The sequence below is a fragment of the Passer montanus genome, unplaced genomic scaffold, assembly GCF_014805655.1.
Source record: "Passer montanus isolate IOZ18808 unplaced genomic scaffold, ASM1480565v1 scaffold20, whole genome shotgun sequence".
Taxonomy (NCBI): Eukaryota; Metazoa; Chordata; class Aves; order Passeriformes; family Passeridae; genus Passer; species Passer montanus.
Genome location: NW_024366592.1, coordinates 7,176,919 through 7,192,972, shown reverse-complemented (window position 1 = coordinate 7,192,972; position 16,054 = coordinate 7,176,919). Strand labels below are relative to the sequence as shown.

Below are 16,054 nucleotides of genomic sequence, written 5' to 3'. Positions count from 1 at the left end.
GCCCAAGGCCAGGATGGATGGGGCTCTGAGCATCCTGGGATAGTGGAAGGTGCCCCTGACCATGGCAGGGGTTGGAAATGAATGAGCTTTGACACCACTTCCAACCCAAACTATTGTATGATTTTATGTTTCTAAGAATTATTTTCATCATGAGTTCAAAGAAAAAATGTCTTACATAAATCTTTGTACCCCACAGAAATGTTTCTTGAAAAAGGCTGAGGTGAACTTTTGGCATTAAGGAAAAATATCCCGACGAGAAAGCAAAACTGCATGCGGATTCTTCTTCTTTGGAAGTAATAAATTACTTTGTTAATTCATTAATTTATTCAAAACCTTTCCTAGGAATCATTAAATGGTATTATTTGATCATGAACATGGCAAGACAATTACAAATAACAACTCTTTTTCTCAAAAAGAAAAGTCTAACGCTTTATTATGAATCAATAGCTCTTTGAGTCAATTTCAGTAGTCTCAGCCTTTATCCTCCTCTCAGCCTTTGAAAAGACATGGTGCTTTGCAATTCAGGGCTTCCCTCTAAAGAGAAGAGCTAATATCAGTTCCAAGAATTTCACATAACCAGTCACTCCAACTATATGCTTGATTTTTCTACAGCACTGATTTAGGAACACAATCTTTCTACCTAGAAGCAAATAGAGGGTACAGAAACGCCTCCTGTTAAGAGTTTGGGAATGCTAGAACAAACCATGGCCTTCTTCTACAGTTCATGTCTGATAAACTTAAGAAATGGAGAGTTTAAAAGCAAAAAGAAAGGGTCACATGTTTCAAATGCATTCCCACTTAAAATATTATAGAGCTTCAAGAACTCAGACTGACAACTGAAATTCTCCTGCTTCTCCATGTTACTGTTAATAAGCAGCATTAGCAAATGCAATCAATTATTTTTACCAGCAAATCACAGTAATGTGCTTTAACAGAACTTAAAAAGAGGTGTTTGCACAATGGAGAAGCTTTCCAAGAGTAAAAGGCACCAAGTTCTGCCTCAAGCGAACTTTGTCACAGAACAGGTATGTGAAAATAGAAGGTTTGACACAATCTTAGTAACAGTAAGAGCAACAGCAACACCACTTAATATAACAACATGTCAAACAAAAATCTAGTCTTTGAATGCATGCTCATATGGATGTGTGGTAACTTGCACTAATAAATGTCATTAATGTTATGAAAGAGTGCTCAAGACCTTTCACATTAAGAAGGAATATATGCTTTACAGGAAAATAAAAAGAAAAAAAACCCAACTAAACAAAACCAAACCCAGGGTAATACCAGGTTTTGGCATGATGCACTACCTAGGAAAATCTGGTGCTGAGTGAATCACTTATTCTAAAAACCAACACTCCTTCACAAGAAGAAGAATCTTTAAATAAAAAAAGAAAAATTCTGTAGATCATCTTGTTATGCCCTTAAAAATGTTTAATCTTTACCTTTTTTCTCTTAATTAATAGTAAAATAAGATAGTAAATATCTAAATATAAAGGATAATCAATACACCTGATAGCTAAATATTATGAAAAAGATACTCTTTAGACAGTTCACAAAAATTGTGAAATGTCAGTGTGTACAAGTTATTCTAATCTTGTGTTAGAAAAGCTGACACATGACCATGGACACTTAAAAAAAAACCAAACCAAAAACCGCAAAGAACCAAAAAACCCCACAAAATCAGCAGCATATGGTAAGATAGGATTATACTAAATAAATACATTAATTAAGATAGGATTGTACTAAATAAAAATGCACAGCATTCTTTTATCATTCCTCTATGTCTCCTAATGGACTGGAAGACTCACTTTTTCAATTAATAAAACAACTCCCCTCAGCTTCCTCCAAACCCTGAAAACACAGCACCTCTCACAGGACAAGGTACTCATTTCAGGCAAGAAAAAGATACTAACCTATTTCTCTGACATGGCATTATGTCTCAGATTTTCAAGTCCTTCTGATTTTATATTACTCAGTTGCTGGTCTTGAAAAAGAAAGCCTTAAATAACGCTAATAATATTCATTTCACCCCAATCACCTATTAGAAATTCAGATTTTATGGAAGTTTAAAATGCAAAAACTGAAATACAACACAACTGGTCATTTAAAAAACCCTTTTAATCCTTTGTTTGAAAGCTCTAGATATACTGTTAGAAGCAGAAAAAGCCAGTTATTACTCCCCCTCCCACACAGAAAGAAGAATGGATCATCATTGCACCTTTTGTTCCCTTTGCTAATACTTAAAAAGAAGACTTGATGACTTTTTGTTCACATATTAAGCGGATTAACTTGATTTTCCATGCTCTCCAAAGAGATGGTCTGGTTTGTGAAGAAGCAACTCACAACATGACTTAAAATTCCTTTTCATATGACTCTTATGAAGCAAACTGGAGAGGCTTCACATTGTCCAACTCCCAACTCACAAACAAGTAAAATGAAAATGCTAATGTGCTTTCCAACAGAAAACACTGCTGCCAGAATGTCTGTGCACATTATCTTCCTTTTTTTCATCTTCATTTTTGGTCTGCTCCTAAGCATGCAACACAACACTTTTCATCACATGACCTTTGACCAAATGGATATTATCATAATTGTATGTTCTCTGTTGCAATCAAAAAATATAAAATATTTATTTGTCACAGGAAGGGCTGATTGCCATCAATGCCTTTGGAATATGCTGAGGGAGCTGCAAACAGAGATTCCAGATTAGGCCAGAGCGAAAACAGGATTTGAGTTCAACACCTAAATGCTTTTCTTTTAATCAGATCACAATACTTTAAAATAATTTATCACTTCAAGTTGATTCTTTATGCTATGCATTTCTAGAATACAGCTCTTCTCCAGGCCCAAAGCTTTTGACAAATATTTGTCAGAACTACCAGGCCCTTCTCAGAAAGAGGGAGACGTTTCCTAAGGGGTTCCATACTCAGCAAGTTACCAGGACATTTAAGGACCAAGTAAATGAGGAGGGCACATACCAAGAATATCGCACATCAGTTAACAATTAAGCAAAAAATTATTTCCTTATTCAAGAAGAGTTAAACTCCCCCCCAACCCCAAACAAACAGACAAAAGCAAAATGCTCCACATCTTCTCAGTTTAAAAGAAACCAATTTTTCCTTCTCCCAGCTTTAATTTATTTTAAACCACAATTCTGTAAGTGCTCTAAGACCTTTGCTAAACTGGAAGTAAATGCATGCCTAACAGATATTCATCCTAAAGTATAAAACTTCTATGCATGTAGAATACATGTACCAGAACAAAACAGTAACAAGTTGTAGAGGACAATTATTTACAGAAGCACACAGTGAAATTAGAAATAATATATTTGAGAATTCATGGAATTATTTAAGGTAACAAGGGCCTTATATATTCACAGAGCCTAATGGCTTTTGAAACCAGAACTGTTTAAAGAGAACTACTGAAATTTATTCAAATTGCTATGCAAAAGTATCCCTTCTGGCAATGCTGCGAAAACCGACAGAACATTTGGGTTCCAAAGTGCAAACTACACGTAGAGTGATATCTTTTAACTATGTTAATTACTGGGCAATTACATAGTCTTCAGTCAGCAAAATTCCCAATGAAAACAAGTTCTGCTTGACTAAAGTCAGCAAGAAAAAACTTGAATATCACAACAATAACCATTAATGCCCTACACTTACACTCAATAGTAATTAAAAAAACCCAACACATTTAGCAATTTAAAGTTTCAGGTGATAACTATAATCTTCTGTAGAAGCTTTGACAAAGAAATGTATGTGAATGGCCATCCTCAAGATAATCCAGCCATCTTTTAAAATATATGATTGTAAAAAAAAATCAACTAAAAAACTCACAACTATCTTCCTTCACTCATAATTAATAGGTTATTCCTATCATCAAATGACTACTTTCCCCAGGACAAACATTGCACACTGCACAACTTACACAGAAAATTAATATTGCAAAGCATTTCACTAAATAAGAACAAATAAAAAACCCTTTTAAATGGCAAAATAATTTTAAGAAATTCAAACCCAGTGCACTTCATGAGAGCAGCTGCTCAGGAGGGAGCCTGGCTGGCTGGCACCAGAATTCTGACCAGGAGCCTGCCTGTTCTAGTCTGCCTAAGACTAGAACTAAACTCAACTCTGAGACTGCTGGTCTCCTTTCAGCCTTCCCTCACTTTTTTATTTGGGGTGTGGGTTTATAATTCAAACCTTATGGAGGAACCTGGACTGGATTAATAACCCAAAACAAATCATTAGCCCCTGATGTACCAAAGACACTGTCAGTGTTCCATCCTTTGTTAGCTTGACCAACTTCACATATTCTGCAGTCATGTAGAGTTAAACCAGGTTAAATACACATAACTTTTTAAATACAATAATTTTTCCATGGGATTCAATGCTGACAAAAAAATTAACATTAAAAAAATCTTAAAAAAATCTCCACAAAACCCTTATTTATTAACTCGATAGTCTAATCAGATTACACTATGAGGAAATTGGAAAGATTTTAGCATAGATGTTACTGGAAGACAACCATTTACAATCAAAATGTATTCTGCTTTTGCAACAACTTTGTTAACTTTTTTCCTTTTTTTAAAAAAAGAAAAAGAAATTCAAGTATGTTAGAAGGAGAATTACTTCATTTCCAAGTGTGTTTTACAGATACTACATCTAGATCATAATTCGTAAAAAGTGATTTACATTTTTGTAACTATTTTTGAGTACTCTTGCTAGTCAATATTCATCTGTTTTACTAAAAACATGTCTTTATACAGTTCACATCACAATAACTCAATAAATTAACCTCTTCCACCTTTCTTTAACACACTCTGGAATACATTAAGGTAATTTAGCAAGCCAGTATCTTGTAAAAACATTTTGAAACCTTTTACTGATAAGTTCACTTTTTAACAGTATTACCTTGGTCCCTCATAAATGAATGACAAACGTGGCTAACTTCTAAATGTATGCTCTGAAAGTACTAGGGATTTACACTACATTATTTCAACTTGCTATAATAAAAAAGAAAAAAAACAAACACAAAACAAAACCCAAAGAAACAACTAACTTTGCTCAACTGTGAAAATAGAACTGGAGCAACACAGGTGTGTGTACCTAAATATAGGTATATATATATAAAGAGAAAGACAAAGAACACACTTATTTTCAGATAGTGAAACAAAAGGATCTATGTGTAGAAAAGTCTTCAGGGCACACAGTCAATTTAAATGAAACAGCTTCCAAACATAATTATAATTTGATTCAGTTTTTGAAATTTTCAAGCATATTAGTTCTTGTCTCTTCTCCACTTAAAGATTCTTAAAGCAATATCATTCTTTCAACCCTAACAAGTGAGCAAGTCAGGCCTCTTTATTAAAGGCAGTTCATAAGTGCATTTGTAAGGATAATTCAACTGAATCCCAGGTAATTTCAATATTGATGGAAGTTAAATAGCTGTATCACACACTTTTTGAGCACTCTTTAATTAGAAAAAGTATTTATGAAAGTTGTAAAGCAGAATCTATTTTTTAGCTCCTAATAATAAATTTAATCTCGTAGTATCAGTATCTCATTTTATCATTCATCGCACTGTGATTAACTCTGAATTTCTGTAAGAATATTTTTTAAGTGGATTAAACAAAAGTGGTTTTAAACTCAGTTTCTGAGACGCCCTCCAGAGTCAGTTTACAATGCTATTGTCCGTCAGTGCTAAACAAATGTGCAGGAACTTGTCCCGAGGGGGGAAGAAAAAAAGAAAAAGAAGAAGAAAAAAGGGGAGGTGGGGGCAGAAAGTGTTTTGGGTAAAAATCAGAGGAAAGGTGAACAAGGCAGATACCCCAGTGGGAATATGTTACAGCCCACCCAACCAGGATGGAGACAGATGAAATATTCTCTAAAGGACTTGGAGAAGTCTCATGATGCTGGCCCTTTTAATCCAACCCAGCAGAGGGGAATCAGGACTGCAACGAGGGCATGAGGTTCTGTAGGCAGGAATTCAGGGGGGCCCAAGCCCAACTAAAATTTAACCTGGCCACTGCCACAAAAGACAATACAAAAATGATTTTATAAATACAAAAAGAAGAAAAGGAGGGCTAAATCTCCATCCTCATTGGATGCAGTGGAAAATAACAGTGAGAAAGAATGAGGAAAAGGCTGCGGTACTCAGTGCTGTCTTGGCCTCAGTCTCCACTAGCAAGACCAGGTATCCCCATGGTAGCCAGCCCTGAGCTGGAAGGCTGCGGTACTCAGTGCTGTCTTGGCCTCAGTCTCCACTAGCAAGACCAAGGTATCCCCATGGTGGCCAGCCCTGAGCTGGAAGAGAGGGAGAGGGAGCAGAATGAACGCCCACATTCCAGAAGATGATGCTGCTGTGCCTCTCAGACAAACAGATCTACAGGGCTGGCTGGGATCCACCTGAGGGTGCTGAGCAAGCTGCTGAGAGCCCACAGAGCTACTTCCAACCACGTACCAGCAGTCCTGGCTATTTAGGCAGGTCCCAATTGGCTGGATATTAGAAGTATTTCTCCCACCTACAAACAGAAGGAGGATCTGACCTGATCTCCTGTGGCAAGGTCACCTGCATTTTGGATGAGGGAAAGGCTTTGGATTTTTTTTATCTGGACTTTAGTAGAACTTACCTTTTTCCAATGTCTTCACCTAGAGAAACTGGCTGCTCCTGGCTTGAACTGTACACTCTTTGCTGGGTAAAATAAATGGCTGGGTGAACAAGCCCAGAGACTAGTGAATAGAGTGGCTGAGGGAGCTGGGAATGTTTGGTCTGGAGAAAAGGATGCCTGGGGGGAACCTTCTGGCTCTCCACAACTCAGGAGAGTGCAGCCAGATGGGGGTCAGGCTCTGCTCCCAGGGAACAAGAGACGGGAAAAGGGGAAAGAGCCTCAAGCTGCACCAGGAGATGTTTAGATGGAATACTGGGGGAAAAAAAATCTTCCACAAAAGGATGGTCAAGCACTGGAAAAGGCTGCCCAGGGCAGTGGTGGAGCCACCAAGCCTGGAGGCATTTAAAAGACACGTGGATGTGGCACCTGGGGACATGGGTTAGTGGTGAACTTGGCAGTGTGAGGTTAATGGTTGGACCCGACCATCTTGAAAGTCTTTTCCAACCTTAACAATTCCATGATTTCAAACTAAGTACAACTTTTCTTCAGTATGTGTTGATCAGGCCAAGAAACTGATTTTTCAGTGTGGCAGCTTATGAACTAAAAGCAAAGCTGACTGTGGCATGTGCATCATGTGGAAACCTCTTCAGAAACTCACTACTGCACTATTTCAGAAGCTGCACCCCATGGAAAGTCCTTTTAAAAGCTTAACTGGCAAATGCATGCTAAAATATTTTGGTTTCCATCTAAATCTACACTAAATTCCAATCCTCAGAGACAGGATTTCCACTTTATTTCTCTCTATACACACACACTAAGCTCAAGAACGGTAACACAGTAATGTGTTGTTAAAATCTTGAAAAAAGTAAGCCTAGCACAAAGAACTTGACTGTAGGTCTCTCTTCCTTAGAAATGTTTAAAAAATCCCAAACATCACTGTGTTCTGCAATAAACAGAAGATACTTATGTAAAAACATAGGTATTTAATATAAATGGATACTAAAACAAATTCAAAGTAAAGCAATTCCATCTTTCTGTAAACTCACGTCAAGATAAAAAAATTCTAGCAGTGGGTTCTGGCAAAGTATTTAGGAATAAAGAACTACAAGACCCAGTTTTTGCAACAATACACAGAAATGTTGGATAGCTTTCACCTGCATTCACTTTATTCAGAAATCTTAAGGAGACACAGAATGAACTCATAATATTTAGTACATTTATTTATTTACAATCTAATGGAAGTTTAGACAACAAAATAATGTCTGAACCTTTGGAAGTTTTTTTTTTTATTTTTAATATTTAAATTTTATGTGAAATCATTTCAATTGAACACAAACACCTGGAAAGGAGACAAAAAAATTACTTATGAGCTTCCAATTTTAAGGCTTGTAAAGTTGTTACAAAGAATCCTTTCATAATCTTGTATATTGAGATCAAATTGCTTATGAATTGATGTAATGGATTGTTAGTTTCTGCTTCCCAGACAAAGGGGTTTGTTCAGCTGGGTTTTTAAATGTTAAACTACTTCCAGCACTAGGTTAGCTCCTGTATCGCTGCAGATCATATTCTTTTCTTGTGAGCATGGTTATTAACTGATGAAGCACCTCTAAACCTGTTCACCTTCTTCCAGATTTCTTCTGCCTCCAGCTGTTGTGTCCAAAAGCCCATGTGCAACAGCAAGGATGTCTACAGCAGTGATTTTCTTGAAATGTCCACAGCTTAAGGCAAGCATCTGTCATCCCTTTCAGCTCGTATTTATTCAATATCCTCTCACACAGCTGCATCCCCTCCCCAGAGTGTTCACAGAACAGAATAGCTCCAGCTACAACAGACCTACAACAATTATCTGGTCCAACCGCCTGAGCCCTCACCAAAAGTCAGAGAACATTAGGAAGGGCATTGTCCAACTCCAAGACATGGGCATGCCGGGGGCACCGACCCGGACGCCTCTGCCCTGCCTGGCCACCCTCATGGAGGGCACCCCTCAGCCTCCCTCTCCAAACCGGACAAACCCAAAGTCCTTGGCTGCTCCTCACAGGACGTGCTTTCTACCATATCCGTACTGAAGTATGGAATTTCCACTCCATCTTCATATACACTTGTCACTTGAAAGAGATGATTGCCATTTGTGAATTTTTCATCTGCCACTCAGACCAGAAGATGCAGCACTGTGGCTCTCACGCGCTGCGGTCGGTCTGAACGAAGGGGCGCCGGCTAGCCGGGCCGCGGCGGTGAGAGCGCCGAATCCTAACCACTAGACCACCAGGGAAACACACAACGCCACACAGCGCTTTGGTGTGGCTGTGCTGAGAACTCTCATGAATGCCATGGTTCCCAGCCAGAGTGCAATTCTCCAGCATGCACAAAAACGAAACCCAATCAGCCAGCTCCAACACTGATAGCAATGCCCCTGTGAACTGCTTTTCTAGAAATAACAGCACATTAAATCCATTTTTAAGTCCTTCGTTGAAGGAAAAGCAAAAGCTCTAATAAGAGATCCAAGGCTACAACCTTGAAATTACTAGTTTTCACACTGGAATAATTTGAGTTTGGATGATTTGCACTTCAAAATGTGCTTGCACACCCTTCATTTTTAAAGATACCAAGTTTTAAATACTGTCAGCCCTTAGTGCCAGATTCCAACTGTATTCCTGTAAGCAACCTACCCTCCAGCAGAGATTGCTTTGATTGATCTGCTACAGCCTTATCATCCAGAGGAAAGCTGAAGTCTCAATTTGGAACCACCTCTGCCATTAGCATTTTAATTACTTTGTCTGAAAGGAAACAAACAGCCCCAACCATTACTGTTGCACAGGTACCTAAAATCAATTTATGTATGTGCACAAAAATTTGCCATCTTTTCCAGGGTTGCACTAAAATGAGAGGAATATTCTTGGAGTCTATGGAAGAATGGTTCTGAATGGGTCTTTGGAAGAATGGGTCTGAACCTGACTTATGTTTCAATACAAGTGAAGACGCCTGGCTATTTAATATTTGAGTATTATGATGCCATATGTTATCAGATAAAGAAGTTCAAATTTGGTTCTTTAATCAAGGGAAATGCTAAACAGGTGAAAACTCCATACATTCTAAAACTTACCCCAGTTGTGCATGGAAGCCCTAAAAATCAGGATTTAGCCCTATATCATTTTCACTGAGTGGAAGATTTTTAAAGACCTCAAGAGTTCTACAAACTGCCTGAGATTTTAGGTGGTTTTTTTTTTTTTGTACTAAATTAGCACTATAGTTTAGACATACTCGATTTTCTTAAAAGTAAAACTTCAAACTTTTGCAAACGTAAGACATATTTTAAGCCAAATCCATTTCCAAATTCTTCTCTGAAAGACGTTCAAATGAATGAATTTTTATCATTCCAATGACAAATACAAAAACCTGCTTTTCTCTTATGGGCATAATATAGGTATGATAACTATTTCTCTTTCTGAGGATCCAAAATAACTTTTTATATATTATGTCCATTCCTCTAGCTGTGATTCAAAGGATGGGAATGTTTACTAGACAGTGTCTGTAACAAGGTTATCACAGGAAATTTTAGCCTCATGAATGCCAACAAACTTAAGGCAGACACAGATGTGACATAAATCTGATGGAAAACTGCAGAAAAACTCTATAAAAATTACATCCCTGAAAACCACTTGAGGAACATCCATTGCCACTTGTATGTGTAAGTAAAAAAACTTAATTCACTTTTTTCTTAATTCAGAAAGTCCTCTGTGATTACTTAGAAAGAAATTTATGGGTATATAATTCTGTTTCTCCAACCACTCCCTAGAATGGAATTTACATTTTTAATGGTTTAATTGAAAGAATGGACAGCACCCCCAGAATTCATTTCAGTCACACCTAAAATAAATCTGCCAACTGAACAATGAAAAGGAAAAAAAGCCTGCTATGGCAGAAAAGCAAAATTCTTCACATTGGTCAATCCCAACTTTCCAGGACAAAGTAATACAAATCCTACTGTATGCCAAGAAAGTTTAGATAATATACTCCTACATTAAGAAAATTACAAGTCACTTAAATTTTACATATAACAATAGTACTACTTCTGAAGACTCAGGTCTGGAGAGCAGATACTTTGCTTAAAGGATGAAAAGTGATGAGGGAAGACTAGGGTTGCAAGAGGCCTTATCAGAAAAGATAAATCCAACCTTCAAATTTAAGGTACTTATTTTTACCAACACCAGTAGGGGTTATTTCCACATAAATCTTAAGTCTTTAGAAGTATGAGGTAGCAAAAAGAAAAACAAGCCTGCACTTTGAATTTCTGATATATTCTTACATTTATAAATATCAAAGTAACAAAGTAATGAAATGTAACAGTTGTTAAAATACAGTGCCTGAAAGTCATCTTGAAAAACTTTTTAAGATGATTTGCCACTTACACTGCACTAAAAGGTAGATTTAGTCCACATGACTTAAAATTCATTCTGTAGCCTGAGACTTGGAGTGTACTGAGGGGAAAGCCCTACACAAAAAGCAAACATACAAAATAAAACCCAGCAGTAAAAGTTCTGAGTATCAAGACGGGTTTAACAAGAATTTTTCTCTTTCATTATTATAACCAAATTAGTTTTCCTTGAGCAGAAAAAACTTCCCTGTAAGGGCACTTGAGCATGAAGCACTGCACAGATGGACAGCAGGAGATCACACCACACACGAGGATATCGGGCCCTGCACACACAAACCACACCTCAAATACCTGAACGTGGGCAGGAAGGCACTGTGAACTTTACACTTCAGGACTCACAGAAAGTGTGTTTCCATCATACCACAAGCCTTTTCCCACCTGGTGTTTCAAGCTTTTCTGGAAGCTGGGTTTTCAGTGTAATCCAGCCAAGCCCTCAGAGAGATGCTACGCTTAGGTATCTGTCTCAGCAGTGTCGTAAAGATTTGGGGAGTTATTCCCTTAAGATTGCAATCCAATTGTTCCTCTGGAGCAGAAATATGCCTCAAAGCATAACTGCATTTTGGCATCTCTAAATCTGCATGGTTGTCATCAGCCTGACACCACAGAAGCAGCTAACAGTACCCAGACAGCAGATATTCTTCACCAAGCTCTGTGTCACTTGGAAAGAAATGTGAAGGAGCTAGCCCAACAGCCCATGGTTGTTTTCAAAGACATGCAGAAAACAGTAAAAGAGCTCCTTATCAGTTGCAAAAGGACTAAAACTGCACTGGAAGTTCTAGTGAGGCACAGTCTGATCACTGTGCTTCCAAATCCAGTTTCTGTGTGAACACAACAGAAGCAAATGTGTCATCTGGTATGCTCAGTTTTCAACCATTCCAGGTAGAATCAAGCTGGTAGGAAGCCTTAAACTTAATTATAACAATGGTCAGAGAAAGATTTGGATGAAAACAAATCCAAAGGCAACAGACCCTATTTTAATGCCAATTGTCTCAATCTGGTGTGCACATGACCCATCCACCCCCTCAGTAAATCACCATCTCAGCTTCAATGTCCCAGACTAACAGCAGGAAGTGTTACTGGTGGAATAATTCACACAGACACACTGAGGCACAGAGCACATAAACTTATCTCCTGTATTTAATTGTCTTCCTTTCAAAATATGCTTAAGAATCTCTTTAAGAGGCTCTGAAAAAGGGCTCTGGGATTATCTACCCTTCACTGAGCTTCCAAGCGTCACCTGTTCGAATGCTACTGTGATTTTCTTCTTCCAGATCCTACCAGCATGAGCACTACTGCACTCAACAGACACTGTCTGCCCTGCAGTCTGTGTTTGAGGATGGTCAGCAGTCTGCTTCCAGTATTAGGGAGTGAGAAACTGATAGGCCCTGAAGGAAAAACAAGGAAGTAATTACAACATTTGCATCAACATTTACTTTAGACAGTCAAGAAATGGATGTGGAGGCACTCAGATCATGGTCATATATTCAAAAAATATATGTGGAAGAGCAAAATCTGAAGAACAGAAGGGCAAAGAACCAGGAAGTGCTGAGAACAAAACTGAAACAGGTGTTCAAGCACTGTGACAAACACTACCCGAAGTTCCACTAAAATGCTGCAGTAAGGTGGCTACAGAGGTGTTCACAGTATGCAATTGATAGGCAACAAGAATTGCTAAGACAGGAAAGAAAAACTGCTTATGAAATAAACTAGAGTCTACTGACAGGAACCAAAGCTGCAGGCAGAGCTCATAATGACAATATCCCAGCACAGAACCGCTGAGGTATCAAGAGGACACAATCAACCCTGTTACACAAACCAGAAGTCTCAAAACTCCTAAAATATTTAAAGACCAGATTTACAGAAAGTGGTTCAGACGCCTGATATTCAGAGAGATTTTCAGGAATACTTCAACACCTAACTCCATTTACAGTAACAGACACTAGGTGCCCACGCACCTCTGAAAAATCACACAGGATATTTCACGACTAAAAGATTCGGGACAATGTTTGAAAACTTGGCCATGTACAGTTTGGCCTTGGAAGCAGAAGAGCAAAGAACGCATAGCCAGGATTTCCAAACCTCTGGGCTAGAGAACTACCCCAAGGGTTCTCCCGTTGACAGGGATGCCAATTTTCACCCTGTCTGGTGCAGAGAAGGAAAGCGCAAGTAAGGAAGGCAGGCTCCTGTGTACTAATTCTAAAATCCACTTTTGTAGCGAGCCTTATGCCCCATCACTCAGGGCATCACCAGCGCCACACAGGCGGTCAGTGCTGCGGCACAGCAGGGCCCGGACAGGGCAGGCAGCTGAGGGGGCGGGTGAGGGAAAGAGAAGGCAGGTGCAAGTAGGAAAAGGCAGGAAAAAGCAGGAAAAGGAGGGCAGGAGAAGGCAGGTGCTGGCAGGAAGAGCCAGGTGAGGGCAAATGAAGGCAGGTGGAAGCAGGTGGAGGCAGGAGGAAGCAGATGAAGCTGCAAGCAGCTGGAGGCAGGAGAACGGCGGCAGGTGGAGCCGGACCTCGAAGGGCCCATCCCTCAGCCGGGCTCTGCCGCCCGCCCGGCCAGCGCGGCTCCTGGCTGTGAGCCGGGCGGGTAGGGCTGTGATCCGGGGCTGGCAGGGCTCTGACCCGGGGCTGGCAAGGCTCGCACCCAGCCGGGACCAGCGCCGCTCCCGCCGGCCTGCCCCGGCCCGTCCCCGCTGCCGCGGCCTCACCCGGATGTGGATCCGCCGCCCCCCCGCTCCCCGCGGCCGAGGTCACCTTGATGCCTCCGAGCTGGATTGTCTGTCCCCAGGCTGGGTTGTCTCACCTTGTGTAAACGCAACTGATGGCGTCAGATAACTTCTACAATACGAGTTGCTTAATGAAGGAAACAACCTTGTGTTTGTAGCATTGCGTAAGATTGCATCACCGGATAAATATGCATTAGGTAGGCGGAGAGCGTGGATTAGATAGGCGGGTCCGTGTGAGTTTTGCTTTACAAAAGATTGCGAGTCATTACCACCTGAGCGCGGTTTGTGGGAAGCCTCGCTGTGCGCCCTTTGGAGAATAAACAGAATTTATTCTGTAAACTTTCTGGACTGCTCTGTTTGTGTTTAGGGAGCTCCTAAAGCCGGGAACAGCCCCCGCAGCTCCGGGTGCTGCTGCTCATCCCGGCCGCGCTCGGGGCCGGCCCCGCCGCTCCTGATCCTGCCGGGCAGCTGCTGCAAGCACGGCTGGCATCACGGCTGGAATCGTGCTGGCTGGGATCACGGCTGACATCACCCCCGGCCCTCCATGGAGCCTCTGCCCCTTGCCCCTTGGTTCCCGGTCCGTGTTTGCTCACCCAGCCCGACCACAGGCTCGGTGCGTGGCAGAGCAGCAGCGGTGTCTCTTCATTGTCATCCCAGAATCACAGGATCCTGAGGGTTGGAAGGAACCTCTGGAGATCACTCAGTCCAACCTCTCTGCCAGGAGAGGGTCACGCAGAGCAGGTGACACAGGTGGCTTTGGAATGTCTCCAGAGCGGGAGTATCCACACCCTCCCTGGGCGGCTGTTGCAGTGCTCTGCCATCCTCAATGGAAGTTCTTCCTCTTGTTGAAAATGAAACTTCTCGTGGTTTAGTTTATGGCCTTTGCTCCTCGTACTGTCCGTGGGTACCACTGGAAAGAGTTTGGTCCCTGCTCTTGGTACTCCTTTGAGATATTTACCTGCATTAATGAGGTCCCCTCTCAGTCCTCTCTTCTCCAGAACAAACAGCCCCAGGTCCCGCAGTCTCTCCTCATCGGAGACCTGCTCCACACTCATCATCTTGTGGCCCTTCTCCTTGTGTTTCTTGTGCTGAGAAGCATGGAAATGAATCAGGAACTGGCAGGACAGTGAGGAGATAAGCCTTTGTGCCCTGGGCAGGAGGGGATAAACCTTTGTGCCGTTCTATGAGAGGACATGGCATAATGAGGCCCAAGGAAGGGCAGTCAGCTGAGCTGTGAATGACACATTGTGATGAACTGGGAAAACAACCAGTTAATTTCACTACTGAACCTCTGTTGTGAACAGAACTGTGTCAGTATCTAGTAGAAAGATACTTAATGAGCAGTACATTAAAAGTCATAGAATGAAAAAGATGTAACATTGTGCCACTGCAGCAGTTTCCTGTTCCATACTACATGAAGAAAGATAAGATCACAGAATTACAGATTGGTTTGGCTTGCAAGGACCTTAAAGCTCATCCATTTCCACCCTGCCATGGGCAGGGAAACCTTTCCACTACCCCAGACTGCTCCAAGTCGTGTCCAACCTGGCCTTGGACATTTCCAGGGATGAGGCAGCCACAGCTTCTCTGGGCAACCTGTGCCAGGGCCTCCCAAAAATATTATTAAAAATGAAGAGACATTGTGGTGTAGGTTTTGTGTCCCATTGTACCTGACTGCAATGTTCCTGAAGGAAGTTATAGGACATGATTTTTTGGAAGGGTGAATAGCATACAACTTCATCAGTCTTCTTCTAATACATACCATGGATAAAAAAAGCTTGTGCCTGTGTGCTGAGCACTATAAAATTTGACAGTTTGATAGAAGTTTCTGAAACATTCATACTCAGCAGGCAAAAACAGCAATTAAGGGCTTGTTTTTGTTTTTTGCATTAGTTAATCTTCTACCACAGTGTTATCCCAGCTAAAGACCATTATATCAGTCAGTCTGATGGTAGAATTTCTTCTTGGATGTAGAGGGGAAAAAAGTCTCCCTAAAAACACCTCAATATTCTATATTAATGTTGGTATATTCAATAGTTTTTATAAAGTTTTAGTCAGTAGCTATTTGGTTGGTTTCTGTAATGCTAAAAGTGAATGTTTAGATTCTCAGGACTTCAAGAGGTTCTTTCCAGGGTGGTGTTCAAACCTGCTCTGAGGCCGGGAGTGCCTGCTCCTGTTTTGTCAATAAATTGAAGATTTCGCTTATTTTTACTTTCAAGATATTATTTTCTTTGTACAGCTTAATGTAAATTTGGATTACTGCAGGCAGTAATCCACAAGTATGTTT

General features: G+C 40.6%; 1 protein-coding gene across 1 annotated transcript in view; it reads right to left on the bottom strand.

Moving 5' to 3' along the window:
• CCDC91 (coiled-coil domain containing 91) overlaps positions 1–13,962 on the bottom strand; it is a 117,483-nt gene extending 103,521 nt beyond the window's left edge. Inside the window, exon 1 of the mRNA XM_039708185.1 lies at positions 13,845–13,962. The gene's annotated coding sequence lies outside the window, so the exon portion shown is untranslated. The remainder of the gene's footprint in view (positions 1–13,844) is intronic.
• Between the last annotated feature and the right edge of the window lie 2,092 nt (positions 13,963–16,054).